The sequence below is a fragment of the Hevea brasiliensis genome, chromosome 14, assembly GCF_030052815.1.
Source record: "Hevea brasiliensis isolate MT/VB/25A 57/8 chromosome 14, ASM3005281v1, whole genome shotgun sequence".
Classification (NCBI taxonomy): Eukaryota; Viridiplantae; Streptophyta; class Magnoliopsida; order Malpighiales; family Euphorbiaceae; genus Hevea; species Hevea brasiliensis.
In genome coordinates, this window is record NC_079506.1 from 87,324,952 (window position 1) to 87,348,454 (window position 23,503).

General features: G+C 32.2%; 1 non-coding gene and 1 pseudogene across 1 annotated transcript; one reads left to right on the plus strand and one right to left on the minus strand.

The window, feature by feature from the left end:
• Window positions 1-5,939: 5,939 nt before the first annotated feature.
• On the plus strand, window positions 5,940-6,046 carry LOC131173652 (small nucleolar RNA R71). The gene has a single exon (XR_009143965.1). It is a non-coding gene; the product is annotated as a small nucleolar RNA R71 (small nucleolar RNA).
• Window positions 6,047-9,051: 3,005 nt separating this feature from the next.
• On the minus strand, window positions 9,052-11,011 carry LOC131172842 (putative receptor-like protein kinase At3g47110; annotated as a pseudogene).
• Between the last annotated feature and the right edge of the window lie 12,492 nt (window positions 11,012-23,503).

Here is a 23,503-nt window from a genome sequence, read left to right on the forward strand (position 1 = left end):
CGGCGAAGAGGAGGAGTGGGTTGTGTCGGAGGCTATGCCGAGAGGAAGAGGGAGGGAGTTATGGGCTATGGGTTTGGGTTTGGGCTATGGGCTTTGGGTAAAAGTGATGGGCTATGGGCTTTGGGCTTGGTTTAGTTAGTTGTTTTTTTTTTTTTTTTTCAAAATGGGTTAGTGGGCTTTTTGGGCTTTGGTTGGTTGCGGGCCCATTCTGGTGAAGTGGGTTGTCAACCTGCAAAACTAATTAAACGACACAAGTTAGAACACAAGGATGGACATTGTGCCGTAGATTGTGAAATAATCTACCCAAATTGCGCCCAGTGAACACAAGTGACGACACAACCAAAATCGGTTATGCCGCAGGTTGTGAAATAATCTGCCCAAATTGCGCCCAATGAACACAAGCGACGACACAACCAAAATCAGTTATGCCGCAGGTTGTGAAATAATCTGCCCAAATTGCGCCCAGTGAACACAAGCGACGACACAACCAAAATCGGTTATGCCGCAGGTTGTGAAATCTGCTGCCCAAATTTGACAAAATTACATAGTACCTGAAAAAATTGAAACAAATTAGATTTCAAATGATTAGACCTTCATAGCATGAATTCTAGTTGCTCAACCTGTTATGTTCATCAAATACTCATAAAAAAATTTTTTTCAAAGCACCAATTCACACATCCACATTCAAATAATTTTCTTTTTATACCAAGATGTCAAAGTTTGAAAAAATTTTCTCTTAAAATTAACAAAAAGGGCAATGAGTCCTGCAAAATCCACCAGCAAATAGTCAACAGTAGAAAGATGAAAATTATAAGTGAACAAATTTAAAACTAAAATTTAAAGCTGAAATTGAGAACTAGAACTAAAACAATTTTTTTTTTTAATGCTCATTTGCTTGCAATGAATTGTATCCCATCTGCACTTTTTTTTAATGCTCATTTGCTTGCAATGAATTGTATCCCATCTGCACAAGAACATTAGAACAATGTCAAACTCTGAATTAAGGAGTATAGAAAAACTTAAAACAAATATATATGAAAGAAATAAAGAATCAATGAAAAATTGTGGGTTATGCCCAAAAATGCTAATTTTAGGTCTTTAGCTTGACCTTACTCAATCAAAATTTTATGGAGAATGAGAGAGATAGCAGGTTGCTATCTTCTCAATTGGCTCATCGACTGAATAATGCCTCAATCTTTGCCCATTTACCTTGAAATTACCAGATTTTTCACCAAAAATTTCCACAGCACCATGAGAGAAAATTTTTACAACTTTAAATGGACAGGACCACCTTGATTTAATTTTCCTGGAAAAAATTTCAATCTTGAATTGAATAAGAGAATCAAATCTACTTCTTTAAAGTCCTTTTTCTTGATATGCTTATCATGCCATTTTTTTGTTCTTTCTTTATAGATCCTAGCATTTTCATAAGCATCAAGTCTCAATTCTTCTAATTCATCAAGTTGCAAAAGTCTTTTGTGTCCAGCAGCTTGTAAATCAAAATTGATTGCTCTTATGGCCCAATAAGCTTTATGTTCTAACTCTACGGGCAAATGGCATGATTTTCCAAAAACTAACCTATAAGGTGTAGTTCCTATGGAGGTTTTAAAGGCTGTTCTATATGCCCAAAGAGTGTCATCTAATTTAAGGGACCAATCCTTTCTAGACTTGCTGACAGTTTTCTCCAAGATTTGCTTAAGTTCTCTATTTGTGATTTCTACTTGGCCATTTGTTTGAGGGTGATATGGTGTGGCAATCCTATACTTTACCCCATACTTTCTCATCAATTTTTCAAATTGGTGATTGCAAAAATGGCTACCACCATCACTGATTATGGCACGTGGGGCACCAAATCTGGTCAAAACAAATTTTTTTAGAAATTTCACCACAACTTTTGCATCATTGGTAGGTGTAGCAATAGCTTCTACCCATTTAGATACATAGTCCACCCCTACCAAGATATATTTATTCCCATAAAAGGATGGAAATGGCCCCATGAAATCAATTCCCCACACATCAAACAATTCAACTTCTAATATGGACTATTGGGGAATCTCATCTCTCTTAGAAATATTGCCTACCCTTTGGCACCTATCACACTTGCTTACAAAGTCTCTCACATGTTTAAACATATTAGGCCAATAGAAACTTGATGTCAAGACTTTTTCAATAGTTTTTGAGACACTAAAATGACCACCATATTCAGAGGAATGACAATGGTAAATAACATCATTTATTTCTTCCTCTGGTATACATCTCCTAATTATTCCATCATTACATCTCCTAAACAAAAGACGTTCTTCCTAAGAATAAAATTTAACATCATGCAAGAATCTTTTCTTTTGCTACCAAGATAAATCAGGTGGTAAGACACCACAAGACAAGTAATTCACAATATCAGCAAACAATGGAAGTGCAGATTTCAACACATACAACTGCTCATTCACAAAAAAACTCATCAATTGGCACAATATCATCATATTTATTTTCAGTTTTAATCCTAGAAAAGTGATCAGCCACCACATTCTCAACACCTTTTTTTATCTCTTATTTCTAAATCAAATTCTTAAAGTAACAAAATCCATCTAATCAACCTAGATTTAGCTTCTTTCTTGCTAATTAAATACCTTATTGCTGCATGATCAGTGAAAACTATTACCTTTGAGTTGAACAAATAAGAACGGAATTTATTGAGTGCAAATACTACCGCAAGGAACTCCTTTTCAGTTGTAACATAATTAACTTGAGCTTCATCAAGGGTTCGGCTTGCATAGTAAATGACATAAGATTTTCTATCTTTTCGTTGGCCAAGGACAGCTCCAACAGCAAACTCGCTTGCATCACACATGATTTTGAATGGCAAAGTCCAATCCGGGGGTTGCATGATAGGAGCTGTTGTTAATGCCGTCTTTAACCTGTAAAAAGCAACCATACAATCCTGATTAAAATCAAATTTAACATCAAGATTCAAAAGATTTGTTAAGGGTTTAGCAAGTTTAGAAAAATCCTGAATAAATCGCCGGTAAAACCCGGCATGTCCAAGAAAACTCCGCACTCCTTTGACAGTGGTTGGACGGGGCATTTTTTCAATAATTTCTATTTTGGCTCTATCTACTTCTATTCCCCTGTTTGAGATCAAATGCCCTAAAATGATCCCCTCTTGGACCATAAAGTGGCATTTCTCCTAATTCAACACCAGATCATTATCAGCACACCTCTGCAAGATTTTAGACAAATTAGTCAAGCATGAATCAAAATTAGTTCCATATACTGAAAAGTCATCCATGAAGACCTCCATAATTTCTTCAATAAAATCAGAAAAAATGGCCATCATGCACCTTTGAAAGGTGCCAGGCGCATTACTCAATCCGAATGGCATCCTTTGATAGGCAAAGGTGACATAGGGACAGGTAAAGGTAGTTTTTTCTTGGTTATCAGGATGGATTGGAATTTGAAAGAAACCAGAATATCCATCTAAGTAACAAAAGAAAGAATGCTTGGCTAATCTCTCTAATATTTGATCCATAAAAGGAAGAGGAAAATGGTCTTTTCTTGTAGCATTGTTCAACTTCCTATAGTCTATGCACATTCTCCAACCTGTAACAGTTCTAGTGGGTATCAATTCATTATTCTCATTTTTAACAACTGTCACTCCACCTTTTTTTCGTACAACATGCACAGGACTCACCCACTCACTGTCAGAAATGGGATAAATAATTCCAGCAGCTAGTAATTTTAGGATTTCCTTTTTCACAACATCCTTCATTGTAGGATTCAATCTTCTTTGATGTTCAATGGAAGGTTTACTATTTGGCTCTAGGAAAATCCTGTGCATACAGACTGTTGGACTAATTCCCTTTATATCATCAATTGCATAACCCAAAACTCTTCGATATTTTTTCAAAACTCTCAACAATTTTTCATTCTCAATATCAGTCAAAGATGCATTAATTATAACAGGATATGTTCCATTAGGTCCAAGAAAAGCATACCTGAGGTTGGAAGGAAGAGGTTTAAGATCTACCTTTGGGGCATCCTCTACCTTTAATGATGGTGGTTTAATCTCAAAAATTTGCACTTCTTCAAGCTGAAAAATTGTGGCTTCAGGATGTGGTGGAGAGCTCTCCAAGTGTTGTGCAAAAGTAGCTATGTTGTGATTGTCATCATCAATGCTCCCACCATGGACTAAGCAATTTTCAAGAGAGTCTTGTGGATAGCTTTTTCTGAAATGCTCTTGAACAATCTCATCAATAATGTCTACTCACAAACAAGACTCAACTTCTTCATGTTTCCTTTTCATGGCTGGATTGATGTTGAATATCATTTGATCATCTCCCACTCTAAGTGTCAATTTCTCACCCTTTACATCAATTAATGCACCAGCTGTTGCCAAAAAGGGTCTTCCCAATAAGATAGGAATTTTTGTGTCTTCTTCCATATCTAAAATGACAAAGTCCACCGGAATGTAGAATTTCCCAACCTTGATAGGCACATTTTCTAGAATGCCTTCTGGATACTTAATTGAACGGTCAACCAATGAAAGATACATATTTGTGGGCTTCAACTCTCCCATATTCAGCTTCTCATATATTGAAGGAGGCATTAGGCTGACACTAGCTCCAAGGTCACATAAGGCATTTGCCACACAATTATCACCTATATGACAAGGAATGGAAAACACACCCTGATCTTTGAGGAGGTAACTTTTTCTGAATTATAGCACTGCATTGCTCTCCCAAGTTAATGGTATCATAATCTTCTAGCCTTCTCTTGTTGGTAAGAATCTCCTTAATAAACTTGGCATAACTTGGCATTTGGGATAGTGCCTCAGTGAATGGCACATTGATATACAACTTCTTTAGCACTTCAAGAAATTTGCCAAATTGTTTGTCTAGCTTATGCTTGATGAATCTTTGAGGGTAAGGAAGGGTGGGCTTGTAAGGCTCAGGTGGGATGTATGGTTTCTCTCCCTCATCTTGCTCACTTTTGCTTTCTTCTTCTTTTTCATTTTTCTTGTTTTCAATTGAATTTTTTTCTTTTGTGCTCTCTTTCCTTCTCTCTTGTTTTCACTCTCTTGACCAACTTTCTTACCACTTCTCAAGGTCACAACCTTACATTGTTCATGAGGGTTTTGTGGTTGGCTAGATAGTTTCCCATAGGATTTGCTTCCCGATGAGCTTGCTTGTTGAGCCAATTGAGTCTCCAACATGCGATTGTGGACTTGTAATTGATCCATGGTTTGTCTCATGTGTTGCATTTCTTCCTCCAATTTGCTATTCATCTTGCTTTGTTCAGCAAAAAATTTCTCCATCATGCTTTCCAAGGTTGGCTTCGGTTCATGAGGTGGAAGGGATTGTTGTGCTCTTGTTTGATATCCAGGTTGTGGCTGCCTTGTGGGCTGAAATTGAGGTTTATTTTGCTGCATATACTGCTGGTTATGAGCATAATTTGAGCTTTGACCTTGTTAAGCAAAAGTTGCTTGTGGTCTCCATGTTGAGTTGTTCACATTAGAGTAAGAATTTCCCATAGGTTTTTGTTGATAACCTCCTGCATAAGCAGCTTATTCTTGCAAATAATCATCACCATAAGAAGAGTAATCAACTCCACAACTTTGAGTTCCATCTGTGTAGGCAACTTGTTGCATAGTTGTAGGAGTTGAGGTTGTTGCCTTTGTGCAAAAATCACTAAGAAGCTGAGTCAACTGATCAAATCTTGCATTCATGTAGCTAACTGAGTCAAGTTCATAAATCCCAGCCTTCTTTGGCTCAAGTGCTCTAGGATTCCCCTACAAATGGGTATTATGAGCAATCTTCTCTAATAGATCATAGCATTCTTCACTTGTCATTCTCATGAAATCTCCTCCTGCTTGTGAATCAATTGTGTTTCTTATGGCTGGAGTAACTCTGGTGTAGAAATTCTGAACAATCATCCATTTGGGTATTTCATGATGAGGACATTGCCTTTCAAGCTCCTTAAATCTCATCCAAGATTCATACAAAGTTTCATCATCTCTTGGCTTAAAAGCTACCATCAAATTCCTCAAATGAGTGGTCTTCCCAGGTGGGAAAAACTGAGATAGAAAAGCTTGAGATAGCTGCTCCCAAGTAGCTATAGTAGCTTGTGGAAGTGAGTCATACCACTCTAATGCTGAATCACGAAGAGAGAATGGAAATAAGGTGAGCCGAATCACTTCATCTGAAACTCCAGGCTGCCTTTGTGTATCACATATCATCAAAAATTTCTTCAAATGAGAATGAGGATTTTCAATTGGACTACCTCCAAATTGTGAATTATGAACCATTTGAATGAGACCAGTCTTTAACTCAAACTGATTAGCTCCAATGATAGGTCTGTTATCTCTCACATCAGCACATCTAGGAAAAGCATAATCTAACATGGATCTTCTCTGAGGATCATTTTGATTAACAACTTCATTCTGTCTATTTTGCTCATTTCCTCCATTATTTCCACTAATAGCTCTATTTTGATTCTCCATATTTTCAATTGTCTCCTCTTGCTCAAATCTTTTTTGTTCTTCTTTTTCTGCTTCCTTTCTTCTCTTGTATTCCTTTTTGTTAGCTCGACAGAATTTTTCAATTTCAGGGTTGAACAACAATTCAGTATCACTTGTGCTTTTTTATCGTCTTATAAACAAGAAAAGTACATGAAAAACACAAGGAACAGCAGTGAAAATAAAAGAAAATAAAATTCTAATCAACTTAAAATAATTAAAATCCAACTTAAAGACAAACAATTCCCCAGCAACGGCGCCAAAAACTTGATAGTGTGTCCGCAAGTGCACGAGTCACAATAGTATAGTTTTAAAAATAATATCGTTCCCACAAGGAATTGTGCTTAAATTGAAAATAAAAGGATAAGCTAATTAGAATGGTAAAATTTAAAGATATTAAAAATAAAATTTAAAATTAAAATTGGTATGTATTTGAGGAATTTAAACTAAATCAAACAATTAACTAAATTAATTAAACTAGATTACTAAAATTTAATTTGAAATTTCTATTTGTGAAATGTGGAAGAATTAAATCTAAATTCAATAAAAATTAAAACGATTCTAAAGATAGGGTTTTCAATATTATTTACATGTGGTTTATCCCTAATTTAGCCAAACATATGAGAATTGCAATTTTGAGGAAAATCAATTCTTAATTCTTTGAAACCTTTTTCAAGCATTTCAAAGTTGGTATTCATTAAATCAAACCCTGTTTTCACGGTATTTCAAACTTAACAAAAACCCAATTAAAGCTCTAATTGATTTTTAGAAAGTCCCCTTAATCCTCTTAGCTTATCTCTAACACTAAGAAAACTAAGTTTATTGCAAGATTATCTATCCTAAATATTCACTTTTCAGTCCATCTATTAAAGCTTTTCACTCTCGGCCTTTTTTAACTCAACTTCAAAATTTTTTTGCAATTCAACTCTAATTTCTTCCAAATGGTTGCTCTCATCAAATACACCAAATTTCTCCAGATTTAACCTACAAAACAAATAAATTTCAAAAGTTAAACTAAGAAGTGTAAAATTATAAAATTGACTAAATATATGCTAATATTTATAGTAATAGCTATAAACAAGAGAAAATTATATGCAAAAATCATACCTAAATGATGATATAAAATGCATGCATCAACTAACCAGAAGTTTAGGTAAATCTATCATATTGACTTGTAATAGAGAGTAGATTTCTCTCTTTTTTCAAGAAAAAGCTGGTTTTGCCAAAATAAATATGATGGCCACTGTAATGTGCCAACAAGTTTTTGTTTTTTTTTTTAAAGCAAGCTTTTATTAAGAAAAATTATGGGAAAAACTTAACAAACACAATTCTAGCTAAGCCCCGGCCAATAGGCTGCCTTAGTACATCTCACCAAGGTATTGAGATACTAAGTGAAAAAACCTGAAACAAAACTCAAACGATGTCACAAAATTGCAGCAAATAGATGACAGCAATCAAAAACCAAAAGCAGCAACAAAACAAAACAGAGGACGACAACCAAACAAATTGCCGCTGCCAACGAACCAAACCCGTGGAAATAACAACCACAGTCCATCAAAGCCAAAGTTAAAGTTGTTGTTTAATATTATGTATTGGTAAACACTGATTCATAGGAAATTTGGTTGAAGAATTGGATATTAATAATGCAGGTAATATTTCAAGGCATTATTCTGCATATGTGTAAATCTAAATATTCACCATGACAGAGTAGCTGAAAGCTTATGAAGCTAAGGATAGATGGTCAATTACAAAATTCCTTGACATATGATAAAATTCACCCTTAGATCTTTACTATTTTCCAAAGTGTATTATATATATTTATTATGTTTTCGAATTCCACCACTGGTTATATATTTATTTAATTAATAAATCATCCCGTACTCATATTAGTGGCTCCAAATACTAAATTCCTACAAATGGCAATGTTGGTATTATGGACAAATATATAGGATGGATATAGCTGATGAGTTTTCCATCCTCGAAGATCTTGGATGCTTCCTTTCCCCAATTCAATTCATATATGTAATCTATGAGCATTTCTTAACTATTATATTACCCTCCTATTTTTGCTCCCTGATTTGTCAGGAACAAGTTGTCTTGCATTATCAAAACCAACACCAGAATCATAACAGATGAAGTACTGAAACACAAATTTGCGAGTTTAACTGAAAGAAAAGTATGGAAAAGGCCTCATAGACGGTTCATGAGGCAAAACTTGAGGTTTATTTGCTGAAGAGTTATGTTCATAAAGGGGAAAAATACCAAGAGAACACTTGTTCTTGAAATTCAGAGAGGTGCACAAGCTCAGGTTAGTGGGGCCTACATGCTTGAATGCAACTGCTTATTCCTCTACAATTCAATCCAAATCAAAGTAGTCCTTGGAATATAAGCAAATATGAAGACAGTATAAGATTCATCAATCAAAATATGAGATTCATCAATCAGACTGGGTGTTAAAAAATTAAACTCATACCTATTTGTGGTTTATAATTCTTTGATCTTAATGAGTACTTGCACGAACAAAAGCCTCTGTGATTATGTTAAGTTTTCTTGTGACATCGCTCATATTCATTCGATTTCCTGGTAGTTCTGCTGAGCATGCTAGTCCTATTTCGAGGACTGATTCAACACATTTTTGCACATTGCTTCCCTGTAATTTCAAATTTTCAATATTGACTTTATTTTCTTGGATTTCATTTTGACGATCATCACTTTCATTGTCTTCAACAATTTCTTCTGCTCTAACTTCTCCTGTTGCAATAAGCTTGGGATCTAGAAGCTGCATCACTTGTCCTGGTAGCTTAGACCTAACAAAGTTGTGGAGATTCAAACCATCGATGAACACTTCATCAGTTGGTCTCCGTCCTGTAAAAATCTCCAACAAAATTATTCCAAAGCTATACACATCCCCATATGTTGTTGTCTCGCTACCTATTCCATATTCCGCAATGCAAACATATCCAATTTCATTTATTAAATACACGACCAGTGTGGTTATTTGATAAATAAGAGCATGTAAGATTTTACCTGGAGGCATATAGCCGATTGTTCCCTTTATCCCAATGGAGCTCGTTTGGCCTTGAGAAGAATTATGTACGGTTTTGGAAAGGAGCCTTGCTAATCCGAAATCAACAACATGAGCAGTCATGTCACTGTCGAGCAGAATATTGTTTGGCTTTAGGTCGCAGTGAATGATTAGTGTTTCACAAAGTTCATGAAGGTAATGCATTGCATATGACAAATCAATGGCAACATGAAGCCTTTGAAGAAAGTTTAAATTCCTTGACTGACTAATACCATCTTCTTTTGGATGCAACCACATTTCCAAACTTCCATTCGCCATGAAATCAAGCACCAGAGCTTTGAAGTCGTTGCCTTTAAAATCAATGCTAGAGCAATATGTCAAAATCTTCACTAGATTTCGATGTCTGATGTGTCGCAATGCTCTGCACTCAGCAATGAAGCTCTTGGAAGCTCCTTGTTGTTGAAGGTAGTGTACTTTCACAGCAACTATCCTTTCACCTTGGAGATCAAGACTTCCTCTATATACAGAGCCAAAACTACCTTGTCTAAATAAATTTTTTGAAGAGAATCCCTGAGTTACTTGGAGAAGTTCTTTGTATGAAATTCGAAGGAGCTTTTCCAAAATAAAATGATTGGATGCTGGATTCTTTCTTGATTTTTGCCAGTAGAAAACTCTTAAAGATGTTATTGTCATGAAAACCACAATTGAACTGATGATTGTTGCAAGGATAATGGCAGTAGGAGACTTTTTGTGTTTCTTTTGCTTGATGGGACATGCCGGTAGCTGCAGTTCTAGGATACCTCCACAAAGATTTTTGTTTCCAACAAGTGAAACTGCCGTTATATTGCAGAACACTCCCTTTGTTGGTACCTCACCCTCAAGATTATTGAAAGAGAGATTCAGATATTCCAAAAAAGGAAGCTTTTCTATCTCTTTTGGAATCTTTCCTGATAAGTTGTTTCTTGATAGGTCTAAGCGTTGGAGACCCTTAAGGACGCAAGGGATGGAGGAATGGGTCCTTGGAGAAAGTTACATTGCATGTAAAGGATTTCTAGACTCAGACAATCGCCTATTGTCCCAGGAATTTCTCCAGACAGTTTGTTCTCTGAGACATCTAGTGCACCAACACTTTTCAGGTGGCCAACTTCTCGGGGTAGCATTCCTGCCAATGATTTATATGACAAGTTAAGAATTAGTGATAGAAAGGGCAGACAAAGAATTTGCTGGGGTATGATACCAGTCAGGTTATTTTTGCCGACATCCAGAATAAGCAGATTTTGGCAGTGAGCGATGCTTGATGGTATATTCCCTTCTAATTTGTTTCTTCCAAACCGAAGCTTAAATTGTTGGGTGATGCTACCTAGGGATGGAGGGATTTGTCCTGACAACATGTTGGTATGCAAATACAATAGTTGCAGCTTTTGAAGCTTCCCGAAAGAAATGGGAATGCTGCCTGAAAAAAGGTTTTTCTCCATGCCTAATCCATACAAATTGACAAGATTCCATTGTCTGCTGGAATTCTACCAGATATTTGGTTTCTTCCTAAAGTTATAGACATAAGGGTAGACATATTAACTATTGTGCTAGGTAATACACCGCCAAAATTATTATCAGAAAGAGATAGTCCTCGGAGATTGGTGCAGTTTGACACAGATGTTATGAAAGCCAAATCCTGACTTGAATTATTGCCCAGAAAATTGTTTCCCAAATTCAGCAATTGGAGACCATTTAAATTTCTCCGATTGATCGGGACTTGTCCTGTGAAACTGTTGGCATAAACGTCAAATATTTCAAGTTGCACAGAAGCATTCGTCCACGAAACTGGAATACTGCCATGGAATTGGTTCATGCCGATTTCAAAAATTTTGCAGGTTAGGAAGAGTAAGCCCTATATTTGCTGGGAGCTTCCCTTGCAATTGATTCTGTGTAACAGATAGCATAGCAATGGATGAGATATTGTAGAGGGTAGAAGGAATTGAACCAACCAGATTATTGTCTCCCATAGCAAGCAGAGTTAAGCTTGTTATTCGTCCCAATTCATTTGGAATATTTCCTTCCATATGATTACTTGCTACAGAAAAACGTTGGAGGGACGAAAGTTTCCAACAGAATGTGGGATCTTTCCAGTGAGGTTGTTTGAACTGAGGAAAAGTGTAACAAGCTTTTTTAAAGAGCCTAGCTCGGCAGGAATTTTCCCCACTAAGCCATTAAAGGCCAAACTCATAGTCATAAGCTCTGAACAAAAGCTGATGTTGATTGGAATTTTTCCTCTCAATGTGTTGTCCGACAGGTTAAGAAGTCTTAGACGAAACAGACGACCAACTTCTTGGGGGATTTCCCCACAAAATCTGTTGTCAGCAAGGTTGAGGAACCTTAAGAAGGTGAGGTTCCCTGTATATGGAGATATGGTGCCTGATAAGCTCATCCCTTGCAGTTTTAGAGACGCAACTCTATGGTGTTTTGAGCTACAAGTAATCCCATGCCATTTGCAGAAGTTGACAGAATCGTTCCATGAGCTCAAGATTCCATACGGATCCGTGGCTATCTTGCTTTTGAACTCCAAAAGTGAAATGATATCAGTCTCATTTCACATATTACAGAGACAAATCTCAGGTTGCAAGCTAAGTATGCTCATAGAAAATAAGAAAATGAGATGAACATGAAGGGTTGAAGGCCAAGGTGCTAACAAGTTGGCTGGATGTGCCATCTTAATTTGTTGCCTGGAAGTGACACACAGATGAAATTATAACCAGTGTCGTTGGACGAGTAATTGTGGTGTAAATTTAGCCAGCAATTGGGCTAAGAAGCTTTTTAATTAACTAATGCCTAATCTGTAACACCCATCAAAAAAACGATTAATCAAACAAATAAAATAATAAAAAATTAAAACACATAAACAAATAAAAAAGTTATTGCATTTCTAGTCAATGGCTCACTTTATATTGCGTGATTAAAAAAATATGAGGATTAATCTGTTAATTTTGAGTCTATATTTTTAAATAACTGATCAAAACAAGGGGTCAAATTTTATTTTATAAAGGACATACTTTATTTTTTTTTTTTAATTTTTTATAAATATTTTATTTTCAGAAAAATAAAGAGTGTCTCTCTCATCATCGTGTTTTATGTATTTTATGTATATTAATTTTTTTTTAACTTGCATTGCATGTTTTTTTGTACTTGTTGTGTATATCCGTAGTTTAATATTTTTATATATAATTTTTATTAATTTTTATTAAAATAATATTATTATAATATATTGATATTATTATGATAATATAATAATTTTTCATTTTTCATTATAAGTGTATTATATGTGTACTTATTATTTTTAAATTAAGTTAATGAAAATGAAAGTGTATCAATAAAAATGAGAAATTATAAATGTAAAATTTATTATGAAAAAATTATTATTATAATATAATTTTATAATTATTAGTACTTTATAAATATATAAATTTAATTATTTATTATTTTGTTAGTTCTTATATTTTCGCTTTAAATTTTTTCAATAATGAAGTATTGAATTTATTAAGATTAATTAGCTTTTAATATTTTATAATTCTTATAAAATATATATAATTAGAGTGAAAATTTTAAACTTTTTTCAATAATATTTAAGAGTTTATATATATAATAGTAAAATAAATTTAATTTGGTATAGTTTATATAATGTTGATTTTTTTCTAATTATTTTTTATTTTATTTTTTAATTTTATTTGATAAAATTAATTATGCATACTCATATCAATAAGTATCATTATTATTAATTTTTATTTGATATATAATATTTTACATCATTTCATATTTTCCTGTCATAGGGAGAAAAACCTTAAAAATAAAATTAATAAATATATTAACACTAATAAATTATTTATAAATAATAAAATAATAACTAAAATTTTCTTTTTATATAAAAAATAAAAAAAATGCTAATAGAATAAAAAAATATTGACGTTAGTATATTATTATTTTTAATTTGAATGATTATAATAAAAAATATATAGACAATTATTTGATTTACAGTAAAACACTTTGTGAAACTAATGTATAACTTATTTTTAAATTAAATTTTTATAATTATTTTTCTACAAGTGAATATTAAATTTCAATCAGGAACTTGTTGAATTTAAATAAATAAAACTTTTAAATGATGTAATATTTATATTCATATGAAAATTGGGTTTTTTTAAATTAAAATATTAATTTGTATTTATGTTTGAACATAAATTTGTTATATTGAGATATCAATTTTATATTCAAAGTATGATTTCTAATTCTTTTTATATGTATTCATTATTTGCCAAGTCAGGATAAGATTACAATATTAAAAAAAATTTAAAAATTATTATTTTTTTATATATACACGTACTAACATTTTTAAAGTTTCAATAATTTATCATTTTAAAATTAAAAAAAAATCAGTATTATAAATTCTAATCATCCTATTAATTATATTAATTTTATAATATAACTCAAACAGAACATAGTGTTAATTATTAATTTTTAAGTAATACATATTTATCTATTTAAATAGTTTTTCTCATATATATAATTTATTTTATATGCATAATTATATATTATTTAAAAATTTTAGATTCATATATTACATACTAATTAAATATTTTTTTATAAATCAACGAATATGAATTTTTTTGTAATGTTTTTCTGATTGTTGCATACAGAAGTAACTTAGATATTAATGTCATAATTAAGAATTTTAAAAATATATCTATAATTAAAAAAATATAGATTTATTTTAGATGAAATATTTTTTAAAAAACTTAAAGAAATTAAATTAAAAAAAATTTCAAAAACATTAATAAAAGAATTTATATGTTTGGTTGACAAAAATTAATTTCTTTTCTTATTATTTTATGTAAATTCAAACGTAATTATATTAAAATATTGTTACAGAAATAATTATAAGATAGAGATAAAAATTTATTATGATTTATTAAAAAAGTGATTCATATAAATAAATAATTTCCTATTTTTTGTAAATAATATGTTTACAATTTTTTTAAAATTATTTCATAATAAAAATTTAATTAAGTAAAATTTAAATACAAGTAGAATTAAGCATTTTTAATTTATACAAACTCTAAGATTATATAGAATTGAGTTCTAAGTATTTTAAATTTATATAAATTTTAAAATTAAAATAAATAATAAAAATATAATTATAAATACTATAAATAATGAATGGTAATTTGACCAAAGCTAATATTCTTCTCTCTTCTCACATTTATATATTATACAAATAAAAAAAATGTATTTTATGTATTTACCTAAAAATATTAAAAAATAGCTAAAAATTAAAGAAAAAAAAAAAGAGAACTCACCCTTTGCTCTCCTTCACTTCAAAACTAACTTGTTTATTTGGTGATGTGTGCTTTTTGAGCTAAAATTTTTGTAGAGGAATAAAGGATTTCACTTGAGATGGTTGTAGAGGAAATTGAGACAAATTTGAGAGAAATTTGTTAGTTGATTAGAGAGAAATGAAAAGTGCTAAAAGAATGAGCCAAGAGAGTTTTATACCCAAAAAAGCTTCTCTATTTCATTTCACATGAAAGAAGTAAATAAAAGTAAAAAATTCTCATCTAGAAAAATACCAATTATTACTGTCATTAGTTACTAGTTGATAATGGCTGTTGTTGACCATAACGAACTTTACACTTATAATTTTAAAATAATTTTTAAATAGTAATAGTAATGATAATGGTACGCCAAAAACCTTTTAAATAATATTGCTAAATAATGTAACGTGATAGATGTTATTTAAAATTATATTGTGAGGTCTTGAGATTTAGTTTTAATCAAAGCCAATTACAAAAAAAATAAATTAAAAGTTAAAATATATAAATAAATAAATAAAATTAAAAATAATTAATATAATAAATTTTATAGTGAATAATGCCATAATAATTATTATTAAAAGCGAATATAATTATAAAAATTAAATAATAATATATAAAATTATATGATGAAAAATGAGTTATTATATTATTATCTATATTAGTGATCTTCATTGCCAGTCATTACTCCAATTATTTTCAAAATAAAACGGCCCATTGTCGAGGGAGTAGTCAATAAGTCGACAAGTCATCCCCAGCAAAACACGCGAGCGTATTATTATATTATATTATATTATATATTACTAAAACAGAACGTAAAAGTAGGTTATTTAAACCTAAACTTGGGCCACCCATAACTCACGAAATTATTAAGAGTGAAATAGTTTAGTAGTTAATTCAATAAAATATTTTTTTATTTTAATTTAATTTTTTATATTAATATAATAATTAAATATTAATTTTATTTTTGAGTATAATAAAAGGCAGCAATAAATTATTCAATAATTTATCTCATTGAGTGTCATATCAAGTTTAATGATAGATATTTTTTTATAGAGTTGAGTTAAATAAAATATGTCAATCGATGATTCTGAATCACAAATTTAAAAAAGTTATGATTATCATATTTCAAATTTTTTATTTAAAAAAAAAAACCTCACGAAATTCTATTTGCTGTAAAACAATATTTCTATTTTGATTATAACTTAATGTCTTAGTAACTCGATATTTTAAAGCCTTAATTTAACTTATTATTTCTATTTTTTTTCACTATTAAATAAAAACCACTATCTTATTATATATATATATTCAAATTATTTTTTCACCTTAATTTTTATTTTAATTTTAATTGCTTTTAAAGTATTTAATTATTATTTTTCATTAAAATAATTTTAGAGCAATTTTATTAACAAAGCGTAATTTATTGTTCAAATAATAGTATTGTGATCATTTTATGCAGCTCATTATTTTTTAAAAAATTTTTATTTTATTATTAAAATAAAAATTTTCTTTTTAATTCTTACACATGGTATATCTTGGAATTTTTTACATGCTATCTTTTTTTTTTTCTTCCTTTTCAATTAGTTGAATCTTTTGAACTAGAATGAACGTTTGAGTTCTTTTCAAATTTTTATTTTAGTGTTTTATTTTATTAATTAATTTTTTAATTCCTATTTGTTTTAATTTTAAACCACTTGCGCATTTCACGTATGAATTCAAATTGTTATTTTAATTTTTTTTAATTATTTAACTTTGTTTTACGATAAAATAAATTTTACATTATACATTAACATCATATTGATAAAATGTCAAGCTGTCATCTCATTACAAGGAAAGTATAATAACAGCGAATACTATTTTTGCTAACTTCTGATATGGGTAGAATCTTTGATAAATGAACGTGGAAAGGTCATTGGGATAATGTTATTTTTATGGTTTGAAATTTGGATATATTTTTCATGAACCCAAATTATGAACGCTACTCAGAAGTTTTGTATTGCGATCTCGATTGGGATAAAAAGTGAAATATGTAGTGGTAATGGAGGGCATGGGTTGATAGGCCCAAGCTCAAAGCCCACCATTGATCTTTTCGAGGGGTGCGGGGGCAACGCTCCCGCGGTGTGAATCCATATAAATATTGTAATATTCTACCTTTTACGGTAGAGTTGTGAGATATTTGGGAAACACATTGAGATTAGAGTTTGAGAGTTCTGAGTGATTGTGCCTTACTTTTTTCATCATAGTGGAACTTTTTCTCTTGTCTTTCCCGTAGACGTAGACCTTATAGTTGAACAACGTTAAATCCTATATTATTCTTCTTCTCTTTTCTATACTGTATAATTGTGTAATTTGTGTATGTGCCTTAGATTTGCGTGCTTATTATAACAGATAATACAGAGGTAGGCTACAACTGATACGATTACTTGGACACTTCAGACAACCCCTCCAAGCTCTCAAGAAGAGGGTTAGACCTCCTATGACCACTTTATTTGTAAGAGAACACAAGTTTAGAGGGCCAAGGGATTTCTCCCACTTGGCACTTTGAAGCTTAAGTTGGAATAGGAGAGGAGAATGTAAGAATAAAGAACTCAGAGAGAATAAATGTAGCGAATATGAGTTCAATGAATATCTTTAACTATTATAGTCAATGCTTGTATACTTCTTCTCATCCAATAAAGTAATGCCATATATCATAAATTATACAAGCAAGCCTGTAATATTTAGGGTACACATTGAAATGACATAAAATATCTCTTATAGAGTGCTATCATTATTCTGACTCTTCTGAAATGGTGAGTATTGGGAGTCTAACACATGTAAGTTTCCTACAACTACCAAGTTATAAACCTACGGCACACGAATGATGGACAACTAGCCTGTGTTGACTTAGTCAGCTAAACAGCTTATCTGGAGGCATATAGTCAATTGTTCTCTTTATGCTAATGGAGCTCGTTTGATCCTAAGAAGAGTTGCTTGAGGTTTTGGAAAGGAGCCTTACTAATCTGAAATTACCAACAACAACAGTTATGTAATTGTCAAGCAGAATATTGCTTGGCTTCAATTCACAGTGAATGATTGGTGTTTCACAAAGGTCATGAAGGTAATGCATTGCAGATGACAAATCAATGGCAACATGAAGCCATTGAAGAAGGTTTAAATTGCTTGACTCACTACTATCATCTTCATTTGGATTCAACCACATTTCTAAACCATGAATGAAGAATTGAGAACAACCTAAATTGTAATATGAAAGGTTAACTCTAGGAAGATTTCTATGCGTATATAACATTGTATTAGTCTTTCCAATCCCAATGTTTACCCAATATAATTTCATATCTACACCTAATGAAATTACATTTTCATTAAGAAATTTCATATTTAATATACAAACACTAATAACGTTATATTAGTATTTCATTTGTAAAGTTTACCAATTAAATTCCACATATAGACCTATCATAATGAAATTCCATAATATATTAAGAAACTTCATATTCAATATACAGATACTAATAATGATTAGCATTTTTCTATTAATAATAATGTGTTAGCTTTGGTAAGTTAATTTACTTCCCACTTTATTAATTATGATTCAAATTCTGGAGTCAGGACTTTGGAATTGATCTATATCCGTCAGAATTACATAGTAGAATGGAATTAGAACATGAAATTGCAATTTTCGTTAGAATTGAAATTGGGGATTCTAATTTTATTTCCATCTCTCTGTGCCAATTAGGTTAGAGATTTTAAAGATGGTTTGTTTTATTGCTGGATTTTACACTATCCAACGTGATGTCCCAAAATATGTCCAAGAGGGGGGTGAATTGGACTTTAAAAAGAATTTTCGGTTCTTGCTCAAAACCTTTGAAAATTGCAACTAGGTTCAACTTAATTAACTAATGTGAAATATGAACAATATAGCTCTATTAACAAGTTGATTCAAAGTTAAGCTATATGCAATCAGTATACTGATATAACAGACTATATTAGCATTCAGTAAATATATCAGTAATCTGGATAGATTTTTAACACAGCAACCAGAGCAGAATACCAGATATACTAACTGACAGCAGATTAAACAACAAGCAGATTATATCAGATATCAGCAGATTTAGCAGTAAACTGTTTTTCTCAGATAGCAGCAAGATCAACAGCATATGATATCAACTTTCATATCAGCAAAAGCATATCAATCATAAAGTTAAAATGCATAAATGTAAAGAGCAAGGGTTGAGAAAATGAACACTGAAATTTTTATAGTGGTTTGGCTTTAACTAGCCTACATCCACTCTCTCAAAGATCCCACTTTGAGTATTCTCTCCACTATTCTTCTCTTTTGAAGGCAAGAGACAAAGCCCTTTACAAATCTTCTCACCAAAGCTTTTACAAGTAGCTTCACACTTCTACCAAGTGTTATCCCAAACACTTTTCACAAACAAGCTTGAATAGGTGCTTGAATGACCTCTCACAAATGATAATAATGTGTTTAAAACTCACTCTCACTCAATACAACAGAATCTATAAAGAAGAGTTGAGTAAATAAGCCAATGATGAGCAATAAATCACTTTGAGCACTTTGAATGAAAGCTTTTAATGATTTTGAACAGTAGAGGGACTTTCATTAAGTGCAAAATGGCCAAAGGAAGGTGTATTTATAGCTTTGGAACGTTTTTTACCGTTGCAGGACTCATTTGAATGTTACAGATACGAATTTCAAGAAAATAGGCGTTATTTTGTCGTTTTCTGCGATGTTGTGCAGAGTTGAGACAGTTAGCATACTTGAGAAAATAGCAAACCAGTTAGCATACTAAAATAAGTAGCAAACCAGTTAGCATACCAGGAAAAATTTTCTGCATAACTTTCAAAACTATAAAACTTTACACCAAAACATAGTCAAACATTTTTTTTTAGGCCGGTAATGATATTTAAAAAGAAAATCTTTTGAGGGATTGAAAATAAGCATCATTGACTTTTACTCCTCAATTCTTTTCACAAGAAATCCTAAAAGATAAAACTAACTTCTATACTAGATGTACCTTCAAATCTGATTTTTCAATGCAGCCTTGGAAGGTAACATTTTCTTCTTTTATCTCCTTTGATTCGTCCTGTGTTATCCTTAGAATGTCATCCTTTCTTCAGAAGCACGAATCCATCATAAAATCCTTGTGACTTATCTTTGACAATGCACAACACTTAAAACAATGTTAGTTTGATTCTAGTTGAGTTTTGGTATCATCAAAATCTATGCTCCTTTGAGCTTGTGGGGTCAACAATCTCCCCCTTTTTGATGATGACAAAACTCAATTGAATCACCATGTAAATGTTAATAAGTGTGAGTATGTGTATGAATGTGTATGTGAGAATAACTCCCCCTATGTATGTGCTTATATCAACAATTAATCACAAATAACTCTCCCTTAATAATTTCAATAAAATATTCATAGGCATTTGCTTAAGGAGTCAAGTGTGACTAAAGATACTAACTAAATATACACAAGTATGCACACTAATCACAAACTGTATATCATTCACAAGTTATATCAACAATATGCACAAACTATGTTATCCACAAGTAATCACAAACTATATTAAGTATTAAGATTACCATTCATTACTTTTCTCCCCCTTTTTGTCAGCATCAAAAGAATACGGGAGAAAGCATGCACATGTGAATAAATCAAAATTCAGTTTAAGTGCAGTGAATAAACAGTCAAAACAGTAACTGATATAGCAGACTAATTTAAAGTTTAGAAAAACCAAAAGTAGCAAACTAAGTAGCAAACTATCAGACAAACTGTTAGACAAAATTCAATCAAGATTCATTTTATCCTTTTAGCCTAGAGCTTCTTCTGATTGGTTTTGGAGCAGCCATTTTCAGCTTTTTGGGCTTGACAGGTTTATCACTCAAAGTTTGAAGAATTTCAGCAGCCAATTTAGTTCCTGGTGTCAAGGGAATAATAGGCCCAGCTGTGAGACAACAGTAGTACCAGACTCTGCTGCAGACTTTTTGCCAGTTTTAGCCTTTTTGCCAGAGGGTTTACCAGTTTCCTCTTTCTGTTTGCTTCTTTGTTCCTTTTGAGCTGTTTTTCCCTTTCCTTTTGCAGGAGCAGCAGGAGCAGGTGTCTCTGGTTCTGCTTCAGACTCTGAGTCACTCATATCTTTCCCACTACCTTCTTTGCTACCTCCATTACCATTCCCATCATCAGAATCATATTCATCTTTTTCAGCTTCATCTTCTTCCTCTTCTTCCTTTTCTTCCTCTTTCTCTTCTTCTTCTTCTGTTTCTTTCTCTTCCTCTTCTTCTGTTTCTTCTTCTTCTTCCTCTTCTGTTTCTTCTTCTTTCTCTTTTTCTTTCTCTTCTTCCTTTTCTTTTTCTTTCTCGGCTTGAGGAACAGAACCAGTAGTAGCCTTACTGGTTTCTCCAGCCTCAGTGGTTGAAATACCCAAATGAACTTTGATTTTAAACAATTCTTCCACAACTTGTACATTAACATCAAAGTCCCATCAACTTTAGAATCAAGAGCATTCATAAGAACAGTTTGGAAACTTCTAAATTTCTGTATCTCCCCAAGTTCCATTTCAACAAATTCCCTCAAGTTATTTACTTCCTCCAAAATACCTTCAACATTAATAGTGCCGCTTGCACTATCTTTGGAACTAGCACCTTGCTCAAATCTAAGCTTTCTGCCATCATCATCTTTTTGCAAACTAGTAATTGGGATCATATTGGTCCTAAGTTTCTCGGTTTCCAAAGGTATCCCAAAGTCTCTAAACAGACCATTTAGAAGATGGGCATAGGGTAGCTTGTAAGGTGGTTTCCACTTCATGATTTGCTTCAGCATAAAATAGGCAAGATTAAATTCAATTTGGTTCACAATATGCCAAATTATGCAGAGATCAAGGGTACTCAAATAGTTAGGGCTGCCAGTTCTAGGATTCAACACATAAATGATAAAACTATGAAGAATTTTGATGTGTTGATGAGCATGAGTAATGCTAGTTTTATCCTTCACTTCCCCTTTAAACACCTCACCCTCAAAATCTCTTTTGTTAAATCCACCAACAGCAAAAACATCTTTGTGGGAGCAGATTTTATTCCCACTGTTTGGAATTCCTAGGGCTTTAGCTAATCTAGCAACTGTCACTTCATAGATTTTCCCTTTCATTTTCACCTTAAAAGACTCATATTTGTCAGAATCATCAACCCTCAAATTTTTATAAAATTCTTGAACTAAATCCACATACACTCCTTCAGTGTCAGAACACAATTTATCCCATTTTTGATACTCAAATAAGGATTGTAAAGGAACAGAAACTTCAATGAAAGCAGGCCAGTGGATATACCTTGGCTCATGAATAGCCCTCTCCATATGCACAACTGAAGCTTTTGAAGTCTTTTTCTTTTTGGTTCCCTTTTCTTGGACTGGCTCACTGGTTCTTTTCTTGGGTGTTTCTTTTGATTTGCCAATTACTAGAGGAGCATCTTTTTGTGGAGGAGGTGACGCAGGAATACTTGCGTCAGTTGAGTCCGATGATGAATATGTGGGGATTTTGGCTTTCCCTTTTCCTTTGTCTCGCGCCATAACCAATCTCAGAAGTAAGTTAGGCCGAAATGATAGTGAGAACTGAGATTATAAATTCAGCTAATATATATTCATATATATATAATCAGTCGAAGCATGTCAACATACATTTAGCACAACTGAGCACAATGTCACACAAAAATTGAATAAACAGCAAGAAATACTCAGATTTTTGAGAATCAATGGTAATCGATTTATGATTATATACCATATTTTTACGAAATGTTAATGCCCAAAAAAAAAAACAACTGAGTGCTAAAACAGAACAAACAAGCGAGAGCAAATCAAACAGAGTAAAAAAAATTATCAGCATATTGCGAAAGCAAATAAAACAGGCATAGATAAAATGTAAAACACGATTCCATTAAAGGTTTAGATTTTATACCTGAGATATACTGAAACAGAGAGTGCGAATCGACTTAGGCAAAAGAAAAATATCCAACAGCAAATGATTTCTTTCGGCAGATTTAGAGAAATAATGAAAACGAAAAATTTTGGGGATTTTCTATCTTGAAACAATCGATTTAATCGATTCACTGCCAATAGGTTTCGGAAGTATTTAAGAATGATGAAGGGAGACGATGGCTTGGAAGGTTGCGACCATAATGGGTTTGCAAGTGGAAAGAAAAATGCAGCCGTTCGGGTTCTGGGAGACGGAGCGACGGAAGGAAGTGAAGTTTTGAATTTTAAAACTGAAAAGACACAACTGTAGGTTTTTGCAGAGAATAGGTAGCGTGTAGCAGAGGAGGAACAGTGAGAAGATTGATGGTTCAGGAAAAAATTGAATCCCGCGCAAATTAATGTGTTAAAAAGTCCATTTTGCCCTTAAATACATAAAGATGCAATACTCTAAGTAGAGGGGTATTTAAGTAATATGGGCTTTAAACATGCAGAATAGGCGCTCGAAAAAAAATTTTAGAGTTTTAGTGCAATCAGACCTGACTTCCAGTTTGCCAACGAAAAAGTAGGAGCAGTGGTAAAGCATTTAGCAAACAAGAAAATTAGCAAACGGATTAGTATGCCACTG